The sequence below is a fragment of the Akebia trifoliata genome, chromosome 15 (assembly GCF_017979445.1).
Source record: "Akebia trifoliata isolate Shusen 1 chromosome 15, ASM1797944v1, whole genome shotgun sequence".
Classification (NCBI taxonomy): Eukaryota; Viridiplantae; Streptophyta; class Magnoliopsida; order Ranunculales; family Lardizabalaceae; genus Akebia; species Akebia trifoliata.
Window position 1 is genome coordinate 8155956 of NC_141389.1, and position 15630 is coordinate 8171585.

The following is a 15630-nucleotide window of genomic DNA, read 5'->3' on the forward strand; positions in this document are numbered from 1 at the left end:
GAGAGAAATGGTGAAAGAGTATGCACAGAGGTGGCGAGAGTCAACTTCACAAGTAAGGCCTGCAATGACCGACAAGAGATGAATACCACGTTTATCTCGACACTAGGACACGCCTTCTATACTCATCTAGTGGGGCACACTACATGCACATTTTCAAATCTGGTACAGGTAGTAGACCGGGTCCAGGACGGGATCCGAATTGGTCTGATATTTGATTTTACAAGCTTAGGGATAGCAGCAGGGATCCCCTCTCAGAGAAAACCAGTGCCAGTAGCGAAGAAGAGAGAAGAGACGCAGGTCAACAATATACAACCAAACCGACCCCTCTTCATTCCAACACCAGCATTGAGACCACAAGCTCCGGCACCTCTACCAGTCTGGACCCCTGCACCTCAGAACCAATTTCGAGAAAATCCTCCACCTATTGTACCACAGGCACCACAGTACGGGCGGGGTCAGGAAGCACGGTCTAATAGGATTAATAGGGTGTTTACCAATTTACCAATGGTATTATCAAAATTACTTCCGATCTTGCTCAGGGAAGAATATCTCGCTAAGAGGCCACCAAATCCAGAAGCTAAGAAGGGTCCAGGGTACAATCCTAACTCGTTTTGCGAATTCCACATGGGTGCTCCAGGGCACTCCACAGATCATTGCTGGTAGCTCAAGCACAATGTACAGAATTTGATAAACAAAAAGGCACTCATACTGGACGGACCTACAAACCCACCCCAACAACAGAACATCAACCAAAACCCCCTGCCTATTCATAATGGAGGGGAAAGTGGGTATAGGATAAATGTCATTCACGGAGAACTCGACATCAATCCATCAGATTTGATAGCCCCTATCGGGGCGAAAATCAGGGTCCATTTAACAAAGAAAGTAGGAACGCCCACGATCAACACAGTCAACCATCACACGACAAATCCATATCGAAATACATGACCGCCACTCAGATTGGCTGACCTCACCATCTACCCCACTCTTCAAAATCCCAACACTGCTATCCGACCACCTCTCATCATATCCTATACATCGCCAAGTCATCACAATACGACTCAACCCCCTCTTTATATACCTTACACCTCATCCTCACGTCCACCACTCGTCATTCCATACACTTCACCAATTCCTCACGTAACTCCTCCTATCATCACCACCACCCCTCATTCTTAGTGTAAAACCTGATCCACCTCCAATGACCATTCGCTCACCTAAACCATTCCCCTATAGCTCCAACCAAGTAGTTCCCTGGAGCTACGAGACCACCATCACCACAACCGCAGGGGTTGAGACCATGAAAAAAGCAATGGTGGCTGATGTCGACCATATGAAAAGGGTAGGAAGATGCCAAAAATTACCAGAAAAGGGGGTAAACATCAGGGAAGAGACCGCAAAAGAGGTGACAGATGAAGAAAAAAGGAAAGCAAAGGAAAATGGTAAGTTGTATAAAGATGATAAGACGGAAGTGAAGGCAAAAGTGACAGACACAGAGGCTGCAGACGTCATTAAGCTTATTCATAAGAGTGAGCATAATATAGTAGACCAATTGAACAAGCAGTCGGCTCAAATTAGTATTCTAGGTCTGATGCAAAAGTCAGAAGAACACCAAGATGCATTACTGAGAGTTTTAGGAAAATCGCATGTACCTGCAACTACCTCACCGACACAATTAGAGCAAACGGTTGGTCAGATCATGGTCCCCAATCCCATTATCTTCACAGAGAGTGAATTTGTACCTGAAGGGTGGGGGCACGTGGAACCGTTAAACATCATGGTCATGTGCAAGGGCATGATGGTTGCCAGGGTGCTGATTGATAATGGCTCAGAGCTTAATGTTTTTCCACTTGAAACCTTCCAAAAACTCAATGCTGATTGGTCACATGTCAAGCCTAACAACAAGGTTGTCCGAGGCTTCGACAGTTCAAGAAGAGACTCTTTGGGAGAGGTAGACCTACCGATTGTTATAGGTCCTTGCACCTTTGAGGTAACGTTTGAGGTCATGGAGATACCAACGACATTCAACTTGTTATTGGACAGACCATGGATCCACATAGCAGGAGTTGTACCTTCTTCATTGCACCAAAGAGTCAAATTCATCATGGGACAGAAGATGATATCAGTATTGACAGAGAATCTTATTTCAGCTGGAAGAGTCCCGGTGTGCCATTCATTGACATTGACCTGACAAAAGACAAAATACTCTACCATTCCTACCAATTCGCTACTATTAATCATGTTGAGAAGGGGAAGGAAAAAGTAAAAGCGGAACTATCAAGGGCAAATCTGATGATCGGATGAGTTTTGAATAAAGCAGGCTATCGACCCAGACAAGGGTTAGGACGGGGAGGAAAATGAAAATTTACGCTAGTCGAAGCAAAGAAGCACAATCCTTATTTCAGATTGGGATTTAGGCCCACGAAAAAGTATATAGCAGAAATGAATGACAAGAAAAAAGAACTTCGACTAGCAAGAAAGCAAAATCGAGAACCAAATGTTTGGAATCTGAGCAAAGTTCCTCACATCAGTGCCAGTTTCCCGAAGTCTCAAACCAGACCCAATAGCTTATTAGAACCATTGCCGACAAAGCCAGTAAGAAAGTCAAAAGCGGTGAATTTCAAACCTATGCACATTCAAGAAGACTTAGTTGTTGAGTCCCAATCATCCTTCGTAGAAGGCATTGATGTTTTATTCAATGGGGGTTCCAATGAAAGTCTATCAGAGACTACCCAAGAGCCTGTAAAAGCAAAAATCACCACGAGTCAAGAATCACCTTTCCCCACTGGCATTAACTGGGCATCAGTCATCATCCACCAAGTTTGGGAGGGACTATGCCCTAACTTAACAAAGATCAATCGGAGATCATGGTCATCTCCGAACCACCAATCAAATTATCTAACAAATCACTTTCATATCTCATCCGCCCCCTCAGAGAAGGGAAAGTTCTAAACAATTGGGAAGAATTCCCGTTAACCCTTGAGGCTGTTGAGGCCTCTAAAAAAATGCCACTAAACGAATCTAGTTTGCTCGAGGATCATAACGAGCCATTATTCTCGGGTAAATACTATTTTGAGGGCTCCCTATCTTTACTAATGAATTTGCATGATTGTTCTTCTATCCTAAAAGCGACAGAAAATCAAATATTACTCAAAAATAAAAAAAATAAAAAGTTCTCAAAAGATAAAAAAAATAAAAAAAATCTTTCAAAATTACAAAAAAATAGATATTTTCCAAAAATCAAAAAAATAAATTTTAAGAGATCTGTCTTCATCAAATGAGTACCTAGATAAAACAAAATTTGAAAGGGACGAGTATGATTTCGATCTTGAACTCAACTTCAACCTCATGGGGATCGAAGAAGAGTCTGAGAAAGAAATGGAGTACCCGTGTAAAGAAATTAAAGATTTTGTAGTATGTCACAAGAAAGGTGTTCAGCCAAACATTGAGGATACAGATTCAATCAATCTTTGTACCGAAGATGACCCACGAATTGTCAAGATCGGAGCCTTATTAACATCGTAACAAAATGAAGAAATGATCAAACTCTTACAAGATTATCAAGATGTCTTCACATGGTCATACAGGGATATGCCTGGATTGGACACAGATCTTGTTGTACACAAGCTATCAATTACCTTAGGAAGCATGCCGATCAAGCAAAAATTGAGAAGGTTGAAGTCAGAATGAGCTCTCAAGGTCAAGGATGAGGTCATGAAGCAATTTGAGGCAGGATTTCTTGTAGTCTCTACGTACCCTGAGTGGTTGGCTAATGTCGTCTTAGTACCAAAGAAAGATGGGAAGGTACGCATGTGTGTCGACTACCGAGACTTGAACAAGGCCAGTCTTAAGGTTGATTTTCCACTTCCACAAATCAACACTCTAGTCGATATAGTAGGGCACAACATGTTCTCGTTCATGGATGGCTTCTCAGGCTATAACCAGATAAAAATGACAGAAGAAGACCAGGAAAAGACTGCATTCATCACGCCATGGGGAATTTTCCACTATAAAGTCATGCCATTCGGGCTGAGCTACGTAGGGGCAACTTACCAACGGGCAATGACCGCTTTATTCCACGACATGATTCATAAGGAAATGGAGGTCTATGTAGACGACATGATCGGTAAATCTGGTATAGAAGAAGACTATCTGGTAAATCTCAAGAAGTTGTTCGATAGGCTCAGAAAGTACAGTTTGAGATTTAACCCGACAAAATGTGTATTCGAGACAACATCGGACAAACTATTAGGTTTCATCGTCAGTAGAAGGAGCATCGAAATAGATCCGACGAAAATTAAGTATATCCTTGAGATGAAAGCACCCGTTTCATAGAGAGATGTTGGGGCATTCTTGGGGAGAATACAGTATATCAACCGTTTCATTACTCAGCTCACACCTATCTGTGAGCCGATCTTCAAGATACTAAGGAAAGACACGCCAAAGAAGTGGAACAAAGACTGTCAGGAAGCATTCGACAAGATTAAACAATATCTGATAAATCGTCAGTCCTAGTCCCTCATACTCTAGGACGACTCCTGCTGATGTACATCTCAGTGCAAGAAACGTCAATGGATTGTGTGCTAGGGTAACACGATGAATCAGGACAGAAAGAACATGCTATCTATTATCTCAACAAGAAGTTTACTGAGTACGAGGAAAAATATTTGACACTTGAGAAGACTTGCTGTGCATTAGTCTGGGCATCTCAACGACTACGTTATTATTTGCTGAGTTACTCGACTATGCTAATCGCCATGATGGACCCCCTGAAGTACCTATTCGAGAAATCAGCATTAGCAGGTCGCACTGGCAAAATGGCAACTATTATTATCTGAGTTCGACATCACATATGTCACTTAAAAAGTCATCAAAGGGAAAGCCATCGTCAACCACCTCACCGAGCACCCGTTGCCTGACTATAAGCCATTAAAGACAAACTTCCCCGATGAAGCTATACTATTCACTTAGATTGAGGACAATGATGACGAACCAGGCTGGAAAATATACTTCGATGAAGCATCAAATCAGGAAGGAAATTGAATAGGGATGGTCTTGATCAAGCCAAATGGGTCCCACGTGCCAATTGCCATTAGATTGAAATTCCAATGTTCCAACAACGAGGCTGAATACGAAGCATGCATAGCAGGATTGAAAGCAGCACTAGACCTCGAGGTAGATGAGATCGACATTTTCGAAGATTCCAACTTAGTAGTTTATCAGACGATTGGAGAATGGAAGACTCGAAAGCAGAGACTAGTCCCTTACTACGAGTAGCTAGAGGAACTAAGGTCGTGCTTTGATAGGATTTGATTCACATACATGCCGAGAGCTAAAAATCAGTTTGCAAATGTACTAGCTACATTTGCTTCTATGATCAGTATCTCGGAAGACTTAATCATCGACCCTATTGAGATTGGAATTCAAGATGAGCCAGCCTATTGCTTACCCATCGAAGTAGAAAAATCTGAAGAAAAGCCATAGTACTCGGACATCAAGGCATATCTAGAAGATCGAATCTTCCCCTCAGATGCAACACCAAACGATCGAAGGACCATTTAAAAATTAGCAGAGCAATTCTTCTTGAGTAACGGTATTCTGTATAAGAAGTCGCACCATGAGGTCTTACTTAGGTGTGTGGCAGAAACAGAGGCGACATGACTAATTGAGACTGTACATGAGGGAGTCTGTGGGTCCCACATGAATGGTCACATGCTGGCCAAAAAGATTATGAGGATAGGATACTATTGGTTGATAATGGAGAGTAACTACTATCAACATGTTCGCAAATGCCATTTATGTCAGATTTATGCCAACAAGATCAACACTCCACCATCAGAATTGCATAATATGATTACTCCTTGGCCTTTCTCGTTCTGGGGCATGGACGTCATCGGGCAGATCTCGTCAAAAGCTGCAAATGGGCATTGCTTCATCCTAGTTGCCATCGACTACTTCACTAAATGGGTAGAAGCAGCATCTTATGCCAATGTTACCAAAAGCAACGTCCTGAAGTTTGTCAAAAATAACATTATCTGCAGATACGGGCTTCCTAGCGGACTAGTGACTGACAATGCTAAGAATTTCAAGAACAAGGACATGATTAAGATGTGCGAAGATTTCCAGATCACTCATCACAACTCTGTACCCTACAGACCCAAGATGAATGGAGCAGTCGAGGCAGCTAACAAGAATATCAAGAAAATAATTGGGAAGATGGCTGTTACATACAAAGATTGGCACGACATGTTGCCTTTTGCACTTCATGCCTATCGAACCTCGTTCAGAACCTCGACTGGGACAACTCCGTACTCACTAGTATACGGAATGGAAGCAGTTTTACCTGTAGAGGTTGAGATTACCTCCCTCTGACCCTTAAAAGAAGTAGAGTTAGATGAAATTGAATGGATTCAAGCTCAATTTGATCAACTAAATCTGATCGGAGAGAAACGCCTCGCAGCTATTTTCCATTGACAGATCTACCAACGACGAATAGCTCATGCCTACAACAAGAAAGTCAAACCTAGAGATTTCTCGCTAGGAAACCTTTTATTGAAGAAGATTTTGCCAATCCAAGAAGACGTTAGGGAAAAGTTTCGACCAAACTATGAGAGACCATTTATCGTACAGAAGGTAATGACAAGAGGAGCTCTGATCTTTACAGAAATGGACGGACAAGTTTTCCCCCAACCGATCAATGCTGACACTATCAAGAAATACTACGCTTAAAAACTGATTCTGAGATGACGAAAGGCTATCTTTGCTATTCTAGACCAATTATCAATCATAGTCAACCATTTTGAGCCATCACATTCATTTCTTAACCTAGGACTGGGGCAAGTCAACAACTACAAAATGATACACACAAAAAAATGAAAAGAAAAAAAAAGAGACAAAATAAAATAAAATCGAAAAAATCAAAAGCATCAAAATACTCCTAGCCCGCATGAGGATAAACTGTGAACGACTAAAAATACAAAAAAATCAAAAAAGTCAAAAACTCAGAAGCTTGATCTGAGTTCAATCCAAATCTCCAGCCTAAACAAGTTTGAGAGACGCTGGGAGGAGACATAGATCACCTTTTCAATCCCATGTCTAGCCTACTTTAGATAAACTAAGACCCAGACCTTAACCTTTTGTATCCTTTCACTACCATAAACCTAAGCCATTGTTTCATCCCACTAAAAGTCATTTCTGATCAGGGAATGTTCTAGGGAAACATAGTAACGATGGCAGCACTAATGATCTTACGACTTGGTCCGAACCTCAAAGTCTTATTAGTAGTTGGAAGACTTGAGAAGGGATTATAGGTCGAATATTTGAAAAAAAAAAGAGTACTTGAAGTATAGAGTAGCTGATCTCGCGGCTCAACTTGAGTGGTCGAACCACGAATAATCGTCAACAAATTCGAGAGGAGAATCTAGATCTGTTACTCAAGAAAAAGTGCTACTACAAAAGTAAAGTTGTAGATCTCGCAGCTCAACTTGAATCATCAAGCCACAAAGACACAGAGACTCCGAGCAGAACCGTAATGTAAAAATTCAAAAATACAAGCATAGTTTTAAAGGGCATAGTGAAAACCTAAAAGGGCTCTATGAGTAAAAGAATCAGACTATGGTAAGATCAAAGCCACCGACACGATGAAAATCCCAAAAAGGACGTCGATGCACAAAAAAGTGAAAATCGGGTTTGGTGAAAACTGTAATTAGCACCAGGGGCAATAAGTGTAAAAAACAAAACTCTCCTGGCTTGTAAGAATATAAACTATGAATGACGAAATCTTTTTAAATCCCAAACAGATAATAGTCTTCCAATACCAGGGCACTGGGGATGACACTAAAGAACCAAAAGAGCAATTGACATTTATATCCTCTGTGGTTGACAAAAACACCGAGATCGTCACAACCAAAGATTCTACAAACTTTGAATTTATCGTACTCATTTGATAAAGACATTTCATAAAATTTCAAAAAGAAAAACTACTATTTTGACCGATGATGAAAAATCTAAGACTTATTCAAACTTCAAGTTTTCAAATCATTAGATACACCTGAGGTCACGTAAGTAAGAAATCTATTTTTCTTTTATTTCAAAAGCTTCACATTACCTTTTCGCTAACATTAAAAAAAAAGGTATCATCATCACCACTTCAGCATTTGAAGCATCACGACTCATCAGGTAAGACGCAAATATATCAAAACAAGGATCCTGAGCAAGCCTCTCTTGAGATCACTCTCCAGGCCTACTAAGGCGGATAAACCATTGATCATCAAACTTGCAGTTGCAGCAATGGAAGAGCTTATAAGAATGGCCCAACTAGGGGAACCGTTGTGGATGCATAGTCTTGATCATGCTTATGAGATTCTATGTGGAGATGAGTACATGCGAACATTCCCGAAGGGAATATGGCTAAAACCATTTAGATTGAAGTCAGAAGCTTGCGAGAAACTGCCGTTGTTTTCACGAATCACATTAACGTTGTTGAGATCCTCATGGATGTGAATCAATGGTCGAATATATTTTCTACCATTATTTCAAGAGCCATGAATCTAGAATTCCTATCAACTGGCGTAGCAGGAAATTATAATGGAGCCCTTCAAGTGATGACAGTAGAATTTCAAATCCCTTCACCTCTGGTTTCGACTTGAGAGAGTTTCTTTGTAAGGTATTGTAAATAACATGCCGAGGGGATTTGGGTGGTGGTCGATGTTTCCTTTGATCATTTGTGTCTTAACCCGATATTGAGATGTCGAAGAAGGCCATCAGGCTGTTTAATCCAAGAAATGCCAAATGGTTACTCCAAGGTCATATGGGTCAAACATGTAGAAGTGGATGAAAAAATAATTTATAGTATATATAGAACACTGGTTAACTCTGACCTTGGATTTGGAGCAAAGTAATGGGTTGCTACCTTAGATCGACAGTGCGAACGCCTTGCAAGTGTTATGGCTAGTAACATGCTAGCTAGAGATATTGGTGTGATAACGAATCAAGAAGGGCGAAAGAGTATGTTGATATTGCAAGAGAGTAGCACCGATGTAATAGGCTCGTTCGCAGCTTATGCTCCCGTTGATATTGTTGCAATGAATATGTTCTAAATAGAGGTGACCCAGACTATCTAGCCCTCCTGCCTTCAGATTTCATTATACGTTCAGATTGGCCAACAATTCATAGAGGTGGAATTACTGAGGTTGGGTCTGGGAGATTTCGTCTGACTGTTGCATTTCAGATCTTAGTTGATTCAACTCCAACAGCAAAACTCCCTCTTGGATCTGTGACAACTGGTAACAACTTTATTGCCTGCACCGTTGAAAAGATCAAAGGCGTCATTAAAGGGACAATGCATGAATTGAGAGGGTTAACTTATGGTAGAAATAGAGTAAGATCAAAAAAAAAAATAATAATAAAAAAAATTCAAAAGAATTTAAAAAATCCTTTCAAGTTGCATTCAACTCCGATTTGTTAAAACACGACAAAAAAATATTCAAATTTCAAAACTCATCAAATTTTTGTCAAATCCGAGACCTCACACGAGCTCCGCGCCATCGAGATCAAGGAATTAATAAAGCAAAACTTTGTCAGACCCTGTGCTTGAGTAGCCACTTTCTACAAAAATCATTAATTCAATCGATAATCCGAAGTTGTATTTTACAAAATTCTCTACCTCGTACAAATAGGGGTTTTGTCTATTCTTTGCAGTTCTTTGCACGTAATTCCTGCAAAGAAGGTCAGCTGTAGACACCTTAGTTTGAACGGACCCCTACTCGAAAGGGCCTAAAAATACAGATTTTTAAATAAAAATAGCCAACGGGCCTCAAAGGCCCAAATCAATCGAAATATGACATTTTAATCGAATCGAGGCTCCTAATACCTTCTAATAGTTTAGTGGGCCCATCAAAGAGATTAAATTATCCTACACCTTCCCAACCTTCGTCGCTCCGCTTTTATATCCCAAAATACCCGATTTTCAATGAAATTCTCCGATCGGCCTAAAGAGCCCGATTTGCCAACACGTGACATTTTGTTCAAACCAATGATTTCAAAAAATCTCAAAAAAAAAAAAATAATAATAATAATAATAAAAAATTAAAAACGAGACTTGGGATGCCTACTACCTCCTATACCCTCCACGTCTCCACTTCCAAATTTTAAAAGACCTAAGCCTACCTAAGGCCCATATACCCTCAATCTTCCAAAATCAATCTCTCACCTTTCCCCCCTAACCCAAACTTTATCCCACATTACCTAAAATCTAAAACCAACCCAAACCCTCATAACCATTTCCAAGACAACTCCCAACTAATTCCTAAAACCCAAGTCTAATGCCCCTAAGCCCAAACCCATATCCAATTCATATCTAACCCACAACCCTAACCCATAAACCACAACCCACATCAACCAATTACTCTTTTATCATCAAAAGGTGACACATGTCATCACCTCCTCTCATCTCCCTCATCAAAATACCCATCCCATCACTTTTCTTTAAAAAATTAACTACCCACATCACCTTTTCTCTAAAAAATCACATCAACCCACACCCTCCCATAACCTACCCTCATTACTCCTTATAAACCTCTATTCTCTCAAAAATCAAACACCATCAACCCATATCCCCTAACCTACCCTCATAATTTCCTAACCCCTATTCTCTCAAATCAAACACCTCTAACCTATACCTCCCCATAATCTACCACCATCAGTACCTATAAACCCATCTCTACAACCTAAACCTACACTCATCCTCTCAAATCAAATACTCATTCTCTCCTATCAATTAAATATAAACCCCTAACGTTCACACATCTTGCCACATGTCACCATCTCCCTCACCCTCCCAACCACCCTCTTACACCTTCCATTCTCTTAAACCAAATACCACTCAATCAATTAACCACCTTCTTAAACACCCATCATCTCACCTCACCAAACACTCCACCCAAATGGTTTGAGTAAGATCCAAATCATTTGGATCAAAACACAACCCATTTACCTCAATTACATAATTACCCCTCTCCCAACTTCTAATTTCATACCCCTCACCTTTAAAACATGTGTCATTCTCTACTCTCCCATACTTTACCATATTATATCTCTCAAATAACCCCTCAACATCTATAAATACCCCTCTCCTCTTCTCAAAAATGGTTACTAACTTTCACTAAAAAATCTTACCAAGTCTCACATAAAAAATAACTCTACTTTCTACTCTCAACTCTCTACTCATCACTTCACTACTCTCTCACACTAATCTCAAAAGAGTTATATTTTCATAACTCATTAAGGACTCAACTCAAGAAGACATAGAAGAAGAAGGAAAAAAGAAAAAGAGAAGCTTCAAAGTGGGTTCAAGGCAATCCTCCCCTCTCTCTTTCTCTACCTTCTCCAGCTCCCTCTTCTATTATCCCCCCTCCTCTCTTTATTTTAATTTTAGAAGGACTTAAGATGCAATGGTCCCCCTCTTTTATCTTCGGTAGATCGGACTTCGGTCCGATCGAAAGTATAAGGGTTGTAATCCATTTTGAGAACAAAACCGGTTTAAATCTCTCAACTATTTTGAAGTAATTAGTATTCGGGTTCTTCTCAACTCATGAGAATGTGCCCATAACCATAGTCAATATTTTTCAATCACACTTAGCTCCCGAGGCAAATGATTAAAATGATCATCTCCTTCAATGGGATGATTCTATAATCAAGTCGAAAGCAAATCCCTCCTTGGGGTACACATTAACAACACGTGGCACTTTGTTTTTATTTTTATATTTTCAATCGAAATGACCGAGTTGAGTTGAGGTTACCACCACATGGTGGGGAAAAAAGGGTGCCTAACACCTTCTCTTTTCTCCAACCGAGCCGCTTACCCCGATTTTGAGGTCGATCGGTACTTTATCCATCGTGAGTCACTAAAATGCCAAAATATCACTTTTTTTGAAAAATGTACATCGGGTGACCATTCACACTCACTTACAATATGAATGATGACAACTCCAAACCTTAGTAGATGTGATCATCGTAATCCCGAAAATCACGTATCTACAGTAACAGAGCATAGTCTCTTTTGAGAGACCAATCTAGCAAATCTACCTTCTACTGTCGATGGTGACAACATTATCGGTAGGCTTCCATTCATTAGATTTTTTTTTCATGAATAAAATCTCCAATTCCTATTCTACAATTTCCATCTTCTTAGTAGTCTTTATTTTTTTTATATTTATAATCTCAATTGAGATATAATTATCAAGTCATGTTATCCAATCAAATGCTTTTGGGAGAGATCATATGATCTGATTTACTAATCATCGACTTTGATAGACCCCATGATGATCAAGATGCGATAGTGGTGGCTTCACAAGTAGTCAATGACCATCGAAAACATGATGGATACTTGTTGGCAACACCAAACATTTAATAATTACGATATCAAGGAATTTGATATTAATCAATCATGCATTCCTTATTCAAAGGAACATGCAATTGCGGAAGGGTATTAGAGTAGTTAGTTTTGTTGCATTGTAATATGGTATACTATTATACATCGTATGATATCTATTGGGATTAATATAAGGTTAGATTGATTTGGTTGAGATTTATTAGGGATAGAGTTCATCTCTAGATATGATTTGGTTTCTATAAAACCCTGTTAAGGTTGTTGTAATTTTATCTAAGAGAATCAATAATATCTCATTCTTCTATGGCGGAGATATTAATTCTTTTCTAATACAGCTCTCTCTCGTCCATTGAAACTGTGCTACAAGGAGCCACATGAACCGTGTGCTATAGAGGATCCAATTCCTTAAAGTTTGGCAACACTTTGATGAATTTACGCACACTTGATGAGATGAGTCAAAATAAAATTATATTTATGTTATAATACAAATATAAATTACATATATTAAAATGATTATAATAAAAATTAAAATATATTAAAATAAATGAATTGTTTTTCTTCATCATAAAAAAAGTGTACATTTAACTGGATTGGGTGTATTATTGAGTTGAGTCAACTAAGGTGACAAGTTGACTTAATGATTTTCTCCATTAACTTGATGAGTTGGTTCTATCAAGTTTGGCTTAAGTCACCTCAAAATCCAACTTTGAGCCAATCAATTTTTGAGTCAACTCAATTAGTTTAAGGATACGTTTTAACAGCTAGGGGCCAACAATTGAACTTCTCAGAAAAAGTTGTAGATGAAAATGCATTAAAGGATGGGCCAATCAAAGTTGTAAATTGTTTTTTGGATTCTAGAATTGATTTTAACATTTGATTCTGGTTCATAATCCAATTCTAGATTCTTATGTTATATATGGTGTGTAGACTTCAGAATTACAAAACCAATTTTCTTATTATTAAAGTTAGAAGGTGGCATGTGCAAACGCACATATGTATTTGAAGGGCTTGCTTTTAATTTAAAAGGTTATTTTTGTAATTTTGATCACTTTGTCTTCAAGGACATGTCGGCTGCGATTTTCTAGGTTTTGTAAATTTTAACCAAAAGGCGCTTGATTATATTAAATTTAAAATTTTAAGATGGTGGCATTTTTGAAATCCAAATTCTAGTACCTTTTTACTTTTCCTCATCTGTTAAGTTTATATGATGAAGATTGGATCCCAAAAAGATTTTTAAGAAGTTTCAAATTTGGGCGATCATATTTTTTTACTTTTGGAAATTTATCAAAACATGCACCACATTTCGACTATTTACCAAAATGGTAAATTATAGCAATTAATTCCGAAAATGGTAATTTTATCATTTTTGGAATTAATATTTTTTACCAAAACGGTAAAAACAGTAAAATGTAAATTTTTTTTATCGAAAATACCATTTTTTATTTTTTGACTAAAATTATGAAAAAATCCTCTCCTCTTTCATATTTCTATTTAGTGTTGGGAAGATTAAAAAGAAAAGAAAAATTTAGTTGGATTTTAATTTATTTCTAAGGTTAAAATGGTAAATACATATGTAAAACAAAAAAGGGTATTTTCGGTAAAAAAATTTACATTTTACTATTTTTTCCGTTTTGGTAAAAAATATTAATTCCAAAAATGGTAAAATTACCATTTTCAGAATTAATTGCTACAATTTACCGTTTTGGTAAATTATTCTTTTGATTATTTATCAAAATAGAGCACTATACATCTTATTTTCGAATGCCGAAAATATCATTTTATATTTTTAATAAAAATTTCGAATAAGGCCCTCACTTTATTTCAAAAACTCTTTCACACTTGTCTTGAGAATTACAAAAATAATTTTCCTATTATTAAAGTGAGAACGTGGCATGTGCAAACGCACATACGTGTCTTAAGGGTTTGCTTTTAATTTAAAAGGCGATTTTGAAGATTACATGGACATTTTTTATAATTTTGAAAATTGTGTCTTCAAGGACATGTCGATTGCAATTTTCTAGGTTTTATAAGTTTTGACAAAAATGAACTTGATTATATTAAATTTTAAATATTAAGATGATGACATTTTTGGAATCCAAATTCTGACACTTTTGACTTTTCAAATAAGTCGGCTTTCATTATAGTAGTAAAGATGTATTAAACATAAAAAAATGCTTAATTTTAAGATTGAGTCGTGCAGGGGTGACACAGGGTATTTACTACCACTGCGTTTGGATAGAGTTTCTTGACGACTTCTGCTCTTACGGGAAGCTAGCAAACGTTTAGATAGATTTTTTACTTTTGTGTGGAGAGGTTTTTGTTCTTATGGGGAGAAGTTTTTTGTTCTTTGTTGAAGCTCTAAGGATATGCTCTTTCGTGGAGATAGTTTTTGCTCTTGTGGGAAGTGATTGAGCTTTTGCTCTTACGAAGAAAGTTGTATCCACATAGGCCTTACGATTCTCGCAATTCTTACGTGGAAACACATCTATTGTTATGTGCACATCCCACGTCAAACTTGTGAGAATCACAATAAATACGCAGTGTCATTCCAGCATTTTTCTTTAAGGTATTTCCTTACGCACAACTTGTATAGGGCTGACCTTCATAGCTCCCCCATATGTATGATAAACTTCCCAATGTATTTAAACTATTTAAAAAAACTTAGGGACTATTAAAAAAAAACTCCCTCCACCAGGCCCTTTTAAGTTATTTTCCTTTTTTTTTTTTTTTTTTTCTAAATAAGCAAGAGAAGTATATTAATGTAGAAAGAATCTGGTGAATATTTGTGTCAAAATCAGGGATGGCAGTCCACCGGGGCTAATGACAATTATTTTATATAACGGAGAAGTTAAGCCTAACTTCTCCTACTTTGGTTGCTGACCACGTCAATGTCCTCGCTTGTCATGCTTGCATCTATAAATATTAACCGTTAAGATCGTAGTCCTCTAATTTGTTGGTTTTCTCTTTATCAGTATTTAACAAATGTTATCTGATATGTTACCGTTAATAAAGGAAACGATTTTCTCCTTCCCTCCGTTTGAAGATACAACAATCATGACCGTTGAATCGTTGATTAGGTATTACTTGTTTTTTAAGATTTTTCCCACATGATTGGTGGATTTAAGGTTTGCTATTTTATTTTGGAATCATGATAAAATGACTCCCCGTGACGGGACATGTGCTAGAAATTTTGATATGTACTTCTTGAGATACATAATTGCACTTTTTATGGGGATGTGCAA

General features: G+C 38.1%; 1 pseudogene; it reads left to right on the forward strand.

Annotated features, from left to right (window-relative positions):
* The first annotated feature begins 1312 nt into the window (after positions 1-1312).
* Positions 1313-9098, forward strand: LOC147384197 (homeobox-leucine zipper protein MERISTEM L1 pseudogene; annotated as a pseudogene).
* Positions 9099-15630: the final 6532 nt, after the last annotated feature.